Source organism: Adiantum capillus-veneris, chromosome 2 (genome assembly GCF_014529385.1).
Source record: "Adiantum capillus-veneris isolate H3 chromosome 2, ASM1452938v2, whole genome shotgun sequence".
Lineage (NCBI taxonomy): Eukaryota > Viridiplantae > Streptophyta > Polypodiopsida > Polypodiales > Pteridaceae > Adiantum > Adiantum capillus-veneris.
In genome coordinates, this window is record NC_140932.1 from 129,553,396 (window position 1) to 129,562,784 (window position 9,389).

At 37.8% G+C, this 9,389-nt stretch overlaps 1 pseudogene; it reads right to left on the reverse strand.

The window, feature by feature from the left end:
* Positions 1-1,676: 1,676 nt before the first annotated feature.
* Positions 1,677-3,499, reverse strand: LOC147463618 (uncharacterized; annotated as a pseudogene).
* Between the last annotated feature and the right edge of the window lie 5,890 nt (positions 3,500-9,389).

Consider the following 9,389-nt stretch of genomic DNA (forward strand, 5'->3'; position numbering starts at 1 on the left):
CCTTATTGTTCTGTTGTGTTTTGGTACATAAGGACTAGGGTTGGATTGCACACTCCTCACCTCATGCGGCATGTCCACACCCAACATTATCATGCAAGGTTGATATTTGAATCGGGGGGTTTCACTTTTTAGACATGTAAGTTACCATGTGAGTTTAACTGAATGATTTTTTTAATTATCAAAATTTTAAAGTTTTAGCAAGATTTTATTAACAGAAAGGGTTTTTTAATTAATTTTAGAAAAAAACTCGCAAATTTTTTTTAAAAAGAGGTTATTTTATTATCTTAAGCATGCAAGTAAAGGGGTTTTTTTAAACACTCTTTGAATGCACGTTATATGAATAGTTTCTTAAAGATGCACCCTCTGAAATATTTGACGGACATATCACCCACTTTTTGGTGTTACACGTAAAACTATGAGCTACGACTATAGCAAGTGAAGGGTCACATGAGTATTCTAGGACAAAAGATGAGTAATTAAAAAATTCAATTTGGACAATAGTTTTATGATCTTGGTCATAAGTGGTGAAAATGTACCCTAACATCAAAAGCTACCTTTTAGAAAAAAGTATTTTATAGTTAATTATTGTACTTGTTCTTCGCACAAAAATTTTCTTGTTTCATTGGTATTTTTCAAGGTCTTTAATTTTCTTTAAGACTTATAGTCTTTTGTCATTATCAAAAAAGGTAGACTACTAGTGTCTTCTAAGAGTTGAAGATACTCTTCGGGTAACAATAACTCATCACTCAGGATTGTCCTATTTTCGAGGGCACCAAGGAAACAGCTAAGTTCACGGAGATAATCCAAGAAAGCCATTGAAAAACAGAATAACTTTGATGAGTGGAAGAGGGTCTTGGATGCCATACTGAATGACCTATAAGAATAGAGGTGTGGGCTCCTTCCGTATCATTGGGTACTTTGTTTAGATAAAGGTATGAGCTCATCCCTTGTCATGAGCATGGCAGAAGCTTGTATATTTTTTGGTTATCACCACAAGAGGTTATGTGCACTTGTGACGCTTTTAGCAACGAAAATACATTGGGTTTTCGTAATCCCCGGCGTCACCAAGATCGTAGCTAAAAGCGTCACTACAAGAATGTCGCTATGACCGACCTTATAACCGTCGCTATATAGTGTCGCTTATAGGGATGCCTATAGCGACAGTTATAGCGACGAGTACAGTCCTTTTGTAGCGATGCTTATAGCGACATTGTAGAACTTTATAAAAAGATGCTTATACCGACGCCCGAGAGAGAAATTTTTTGGGTGTCAAGGTAAAACTAAATGAATAGACTAAACCTAAATGAATCCAAGATAAGCCAGATTCACCTTTGAAAGAAAGTGCAAGGTATAGACCCAAAGTAGTCACCCACAAGACAATATAACCATTAACTCCATCATGCAGAGTATTGTTTGCAAAATAAAGATACAAAATTGACAAAAGTAATTGGATGAAAGTGAATTGACGAAATTAAATCAATGACAATTATACACATCATAGACAAAATCACTTGATTGTTAAGCTTTGCAAATGTAATAGTTACAACACAATTGTCGTTATATGAAAAATACATTGTTTTTCAATACTTACAAAAAGATGTATACACGTCATCTCATTATACATACTATGACAAAATAAAACTAATGCTATCTGGCTATGGCTAGACTGACGTCGTCTAATCAAACATCTCCTCACGTAAAGCGGTGTATCTATCGGATTCTGCAGAAAAAAACAATAAGACTTTCTGTAAGTATAAACATATAATTACAAAACAATCTATTTTCTTAGCTTGTCATTAAAATACAACAAATGTAAAAGAGTAAAGTGAAATACTAACCATGCCCCCTCGAGAATTGAGAATGTCCATAAGGGCATTTAAGTCCTTTCTGTCTGCGTACTCGTGCTCGTACGGTGTGGGGTCACGTTCTGTCATCGACCACTATTCAAAACATACAAATAATACATTATGTTAGAATTTAAAAGTACAAATAGATGTAACTACCAAACCTAAAGAGCAATGCAAAAACACTTACAATATCGGCCTCAAATGATGCCCACCCACCGCTCCCCAAGTGGTGCGAGCTCCCTGCCTTTGCTCGCGCTTTGGTTGCCTCCTTTTATTGCTTCCACTTGTTAGGATTCTCGCACTCTACTTGCTTCACATTCTTCCAATCTTCTTTGGCCAGCCAATCTGGTTTGTTCCACCCATGCTTTATTGCTTTTTGTACTTTAGAATGCTTGTGCTTGCAGTATTCGCGCATTCGAACCTTCATCAGGTCTTCATTGAAGTGCTCATCCCGACTTGACACGGGAAACTAGTCATGCAGCATGCTGATGACTTTGTCTTTTAATTCATTTGGCACTTCACTCCAAGTGTTTAGTATGTAGTGTCAAAACACCTGAGAGCAAAGACCGCGCATGAGCGTGATCACCTTCTTGCCTTCGTCATCCAAGGCGATGCCGCCGCTGATGTCTACCGAGTACTGCAAGCCCTCTTGCCTGTGACGCGTGAACCTGGGTGTCTTGGCAGGGGTCTCAAGTGGTGTCTCTAGCGACATCTCGATGGAGGTACGGAGGTCAGGTGTCTCCAATGGAGTCTGGGGCCCAAAGCGAGGAGTGTCGATTGGGGTGACTCTCAGAGGAGTAGCTAGTGGTGTGTAGCCAGGAACGGTCAATAACCGCAGAAAACCTGGCATAGATAGCGATGTCGTGGCTGGTGTGAGGGCGGGCAAAGAAGGGGAAGGTAAAGATCCTCGTCCAACACAAGGCGGTATCGAGGCATCAGCAGCGCCATCACCACAGTAACTGCGGCCGCCACCACCATTAGAGCATCGGTGCCTAGAAGAGTGTGAAGATCGTCTCATTGACATCGAAGCTTTGGAGCGTGCTGAATGCTCTGAAACAAAGGGAGCTGCTAAAGGAGTGGAACGACAAGATGGTGCTCCAGAACGATGATGCTCCTCGTACCACCTCCTCTGCTGGGGTGACAAAGAAGAAAGAAACTCATCATCATCCATACCTGCATTAAACACACGAACATTTAATCTTAATATTGAATGGAGAAGCTATAATCTATACTATAGATAATAGGGGGAGGGATTCCTGCAACAAGGAGTTCAATCCGGCTTCAAATTAAACCTTAGCGAGTAGCGATGCATGTTTCCTACTTCCTCATTAGAAGAGCAAGGTCTGCCTGCCCTTTGAGGTCTCCTTTGGTTTGGAGACAAGAATGGACAAAAAGCCACGTGAATACAATATATATTAAAAAATAGAGAAAAATTGTTCAAATACAATTTTTATGGCTTAAAGAGGTCTCTCTCTCATCCTTGCATAGCTCAGCATAACTCCCTATGTCTATATAGAGCTCTCCGTTTAGTCAGATGTCCTTCGTTTTGTTTTGTAGATCCTTTGCATGCACCCCATAAAGAGTAGCAGCTTGATGCTCGTCTGGAACCACCTCAGTGGTTTTGACTGAGCATCCTCACCAATCTCCTCCATTAATGCTATTATGATTGGCACATGGTAGCCCTCATACTTCCGTGCACTACAAGGGGCTACCTCTATGACTTACCACCAGTTTGATGCAGACTTTGTAGGATGAAATATCACCTTCCAGAGCCACATAACTTACAAAAGTGCTTCCAGGCACATAACTTCTAAAATAGGATGTTAAATATTTACAGACTTACTTGTTCACAATGCTTGAATAGTACAAAAGTGTCTCTTAGGTCAGTCCATTTTTTAGTTGAATACACCTCAAGGAAACCAGACTCTCCTCTGCGCACAGTAGCATTGTAACCCTCTATGTTTATCTTGAACCATTGTAATTCGAACAAGTCCACAAAAAATCCTCTATAATCGATCCTCAAAATCTCTTGTAGCATGCCAAAGTAAGTGAGTTACGCCACCACAGGATCTGCATCAGAGGACCGTCATCGACTAGACTGTTCAAATTTTGCCATGATTTTGTAATCTTGTGGGGCCAATATGGTAACTCGTACCATAGAGAGAGTCTCTTCATCCCTGAGGGCAAACCGTCATCACATATCTCCTTCTGCTCTAACCATGCTTGTGCAGACATCCTTGGTGGCTCTCTTCTCAAAAAACCATCTCGTAACTCATGATTCTCTGGAAGATACGCTTGATGACTTTCGTAGATTTGTTTCTTCAGTGAGGTCACCCAACGTGCATTAAGTCTAGGTCCACATGTGACACATGCTCTATATCCGCTTGTTGCCCTGCATGTATACACATGACAATAGATAAGCTTGAGAAAAACCAAGATTAATAGTGTTTGAGTTTGAGTGTATCACCTGAGCATTCTGTTAGTCCGGGATAGTCATGCATGGTCCACATTAGAATGCCTCTGATCAAAGCATTTCGTCGACCTGTGTGTCGGCTCATATCCACCACTTCTATGCCAATCCACAATTGTTGTAGCTCTTCCAATAGTGGACGAAGATACACATGCATATTCTTCACTTTATATTGCCTTGACACAATCAAGCTTAGAAACAGGTGCCCCTTCTTGGTAGTCAACCACGGGGGAATGTTGTAGTTGACGATGATAACGGGCCATACACTGTAAGATGTTTATCTCTCACCAAATGGATTTACCCATCCATAGCCACGCCTATGCACAAATTTTGAGCTTCCCTGGAAAAATCCGACTATGTATGGTCTACATGTTTCCAGACTGCACAATCTGCAGGAATCTATAGCACACCATTCCAAGATCTATTCTCCTCGCGCCATGATGCTAGGGTGGCCATGGACTTACATTTGAAGAAATGCTTGATGCAAGGAAGCAGAGGAAAATGTTGCAAAACCTTTTGTGGAATTTTTTGTCCGTGGAGATCAACTCGATATCTCTGGGAATCACATTTCAGACACTTCTCCATGTCTATGTATTCCCCTCTGAAAAGAATGTAGTCGTTAGGACAAGCATGAATCAAATTGTAATCCATCCCCAAGTTTTGCAAGATCTTTCTTGCTTCCTGTCTGGTATCTTGCATCACATTATCAGCTGGAAGTATGTGCTCTTTGAGCAATCTACACAACGAAAAAGATGCGGTACACTTGTGTAAGTAATCTATCAGATCAGTATACATCTAGAGTTTTTATTAAAGTAAACACATTGTAGTAGATCACCTGAAAACGTGAGAAGAACTAGGAGCAGTTTCAATCTAGACACACGTGCTCCATCATACAATGGCGTATTGGCTTCACTTTTCATATCATCATAGATAAGTCTTTCTGAATCCATGATCGTCTTGATCATTTCATTGATCTCGGACTCAAACATTGCCTCGTTGGGAATATGGCCTGCATGATCATCCTCCAAGTTGTCAGAGGCTACATCTTATGGCCTCACGTATGCTGCTCGACCAAAGCGCCTATGAACACGTCTATTGGGTTGCAAGATTGCTGCCTGTTGGCCAGTGTCAGAGTTCGACAAGTTATAATTGGCAACAACTCGATCTATAATAGATGGATCAAAACTTGCCAAATTTGTGAACATGCTGCAAAGAAACGCGTTTTGTCCGTTGCACAGGATGTTTGCATTGATTACAAGGACATAAGATCCTTGTTGAGAGATAGGTGTTTCGGTTGGACGGCCCCACATCGTTCTCACTACACATAATAAATGTAAAAACTTTATAACCTGGATATAAATTTAATCTTCTTTTAGCATCCTTTGTCTCTTCTCTCTCTCTCTCTCTCTCTCTCTCTGTCTCTCTCTATTCACACTGTAAACTACCTCACATTCTAGTCATGTATGATCCCCACACACCTTGGTCTAGAGGTGCCCGAAAATCAGAACCACCAGGTTATAATCTTGTCTTTATTGTTCAATACCTATATTTGTGGGTACGATAAATTTGCACACCCATGTCTACATGATAGTGTATGTAGTGGACAAAACCCCTTTGCCTCTTCTCTAGCTATAGCAATTCATAGCATCTCAACATCTCTTCACAACAGATCCTTGTTCGAGGGATTACCCTCCAATCTGAGTATCATGCCGTTGAAAGCTTTCTAATTTAAGGTCGTATCCGTAGAGAGGAAGAGAGGGGTCAATGTTTGCGTAACTCTAATTTTTTTCGTAATCCCGAAGGTAAACTTTAATATAAAAGCTAAATCCAAAATTCAATCTTAAATCTAACCTTATTGAACATACGGTGATTCTGAGCTAATTGAACATGGTTAGTGGGTGAGTTAATAGGTGTCAGATTCTGATGGGAATATATATATTGTTTTGTACCTAGTGTTTGCTCTTTGGGCAAAGCCTTCATTGACATGCCCTAAAATCTAACTTAAATTTAATCTAATCTAGTTTTAAATATAATATAAATCTAAATCTAATCTAATCTTAAACTCAACATACACCTAAATCTAATCTAATCTTAAATCTAACCTAAACTTAAATGTAATCTAACTTCAATCTAAATCTAATCTAATCTTAAATCAGACCTAGCTAATCTTAAATCTTGCCTTAATCTTAAATCTAATCTAATTTTAAATGCTAAACCTAAGTGTAATTTAACTTAAATCTAAATTCAATCTAACCTTAAACCTAACCTAGTTAATCTTAAATCTTTTCCTAATCTTAAGTCTAACATATATTTAAATGTAATCTAATCTTAAACTCAACATAAAGCTAAATCTAATTTAATCTTAAATCTAACATAAACCTAAATCTAATTTAAACCTTAACTTAGTTTTAAGTTTAACATAATTTTAAATTTAACATAAATTTTAAATATAAGTTAAATCTAATCTAACTTAATCTTAGATCTTAATCTAGTTTAATTTTAAATGTAGTTTTAAATCTAACCTAACTCTAAATCTTAATATAACACTTCATTTCATATTTTCTCTACGTTTTATCTCACTCTCTCTCTCTCTCTTTGTTTTTTCCTCTTACCTCTCTCTTTTTGTCTTCTCTCTCTCTCTCTCTCTCTCTCTCTCTCTCTCTCTCAATGTGTGTGCATGTATTCATTATTTGTCTATGCATGTTTATGTAATTTTTTGTACATTCAATGTGTGTGTGTATGTGTTTTGTTAATGCATGTGTGTACTCTCTCTCTCTCTCTCTCTCTCTCTCTCTCTCTCTCTCTCTCAAAGACACAATGTGTGTGTGTGTGGGTGTGTGTGGTTGAGAGGGAGAGAGAGAAAGAGGGGAAAGGAACATGAGAGAGAGGAGAGGAAAGCAGCATATCTTGCTCTCCTTTCTCTCCTCATGCGTGCGTGTGTGTGTGTGTGTGTGTGTGTGTGTGTGTGTGTGTGTGTGTGTGTGTGGAAAAGAGAGAGAAAGAGAAAGCCTAGAGTTAGACCGTGGATTTATCTGTTTCGCTAGAACGTCGAAACTCAGATATGAGATACGAGTTCTTGACGTTTTCGATTTAATTTTTACCCCTGTCGGAGTCGCTATGAGCGTCGCTATACTATTTGTTGCATAGCGATGATCATAGCGACGTCGTAAAATTTAACATTTGAACGTCACACTGCTAGTGTTGCCAACATGAAGAACCTCTTGTAGTGTGACAATATAATCTACTCACAGTTGTGAGTTTTGCAAAAAAAAGAAAAGGATTATCCTATTTTGTTTGTTTTTTTTTTCCAAGAATTTATGCACATGAGAAACGTAAACCAGTTTGTTTATAGACATACAAATGCAACAAGTTATAGGCATCTTGTGAGAAATAGGTATTTAGGCTTTTCTCTTTGAGAAGTTATGGGCATCTTATAGGAAATAAGTATTCAAATTAAATTTTGGCTAAACATTTTGAATTAAAAGTTTTCATAAATCTTTTTATTGAGTGCAGATAGTTCTCAATTTGATTCAAGTCTATGATAACTAAATAATGAGCAATCACTTCAAACCATGGTTTCTTTCTTCACTAAAAATAATTCCAAAACGTTGGTAGGGCACTAAGTGTCAAATGACAACTGTTTTGTGAAAACTTGCGATATAACATAATTGAGAATTGAATATTTTTAATAAACCTTTTCTTTATTTATGCTAGTATGTGATCTACGCATTGTTGTACCCAAAGAAACATCGTCTCTATTCTCTCTTCCTCCATGTATAATTTATTGTATTTTTAAAAGTGATGCATGACAGAGTCCCTTGACAAATTCTAAAAAACATGAATATATATATAAGATGCTTTGACTAGCATGGGAATTGTGTGATTGGAACAAAAAGATTTGCAAAGCATTCTTTGATACCAAGCTTGGGAGTTCCTTATAGGCATATTTTTTCATGAGGTGCTAGCCCTTGTTTCGGCAAACTTAGAAGTGCTCTACCTTTGTGTGTGTGTGTGTGTGTGTGTGTGTGTGTGTGTGAGAGAGAGAGAGAGAGAGAGAGAGAGAGAGAGAGACTCCTTTTGGTCTATCTTGGTCTAACAATGCTATAAAGCTTGATTATATAGAAAAGATAAGTTAGCAAGGTGTAAACAAATAAAAGCTAAGAGAATCAATGTTATCATAAAACTTTGTTTGAAAATGGAGTGGATCTTAGTATTTGTTTCAACAATGGGAACACAATTCGATTCAATGTATCTGCTACACTCTCCTACTTGCTTCTATCCTTGCATCTTTCTTGTGGCACATCATAACCTCCTATATAGTAGGAGGGATGTCTTTTTCCTTGGTCTCCTGTGGTTGGAAAAAGTGTTACCAAGTTTGGAAGTACAAAGTGGGTAAGTCAACAAGTTTTTAGAGATGAAGGCCCATAATTGCTACACTGTATAATCATTAAAAAGAATTGTATCTGATAGGTCTCATAATTTTGAATGTACCAGGAGAGCTTCAAATTTCAAAGAGATTAGTTGGTTTTTTTTAATATCAAGAATGTGATTGACCCTTTCTTCTATGTTTCTCTCTAGATGCCTCACTTACTTGCATCTCTATCTATGTTTTGTGCACAAGCATACTAATAGTGTACAACATCAACTAATCACAATAATGCATAAGCAACTTAGTATGATAAGGTGCACTCTATTTGTTCATTACACTTTCACTCCATTTTCATCTTAAAATGTGATAGAAATGAAAGCAAAATAAGGTCGCTCATTTGTTTATTTTTGTAGGAGTTTTGACCATTTTGCAAAATTAAAGGACATGTTGCAAAACTCAAGCTGTGACCTACAATCATATATGTCATTGATCTCTCTCTCTCCCTTTCTTCTCAATTTAAAAAGCATGTTCCTCTTTGAGAGAGCAAATTATATTCAATCATTTACATGCCTGAACCTATTCCCTTTTGCACAATCTATACCATACTAGCAACCACAACAATTGAAAGAAAAAGCCTAGGTTTGGTACAATCCCACCCACAAATTTTGAGTTTTATCCCTATTTTTAAAAAAACCTTTTTTTT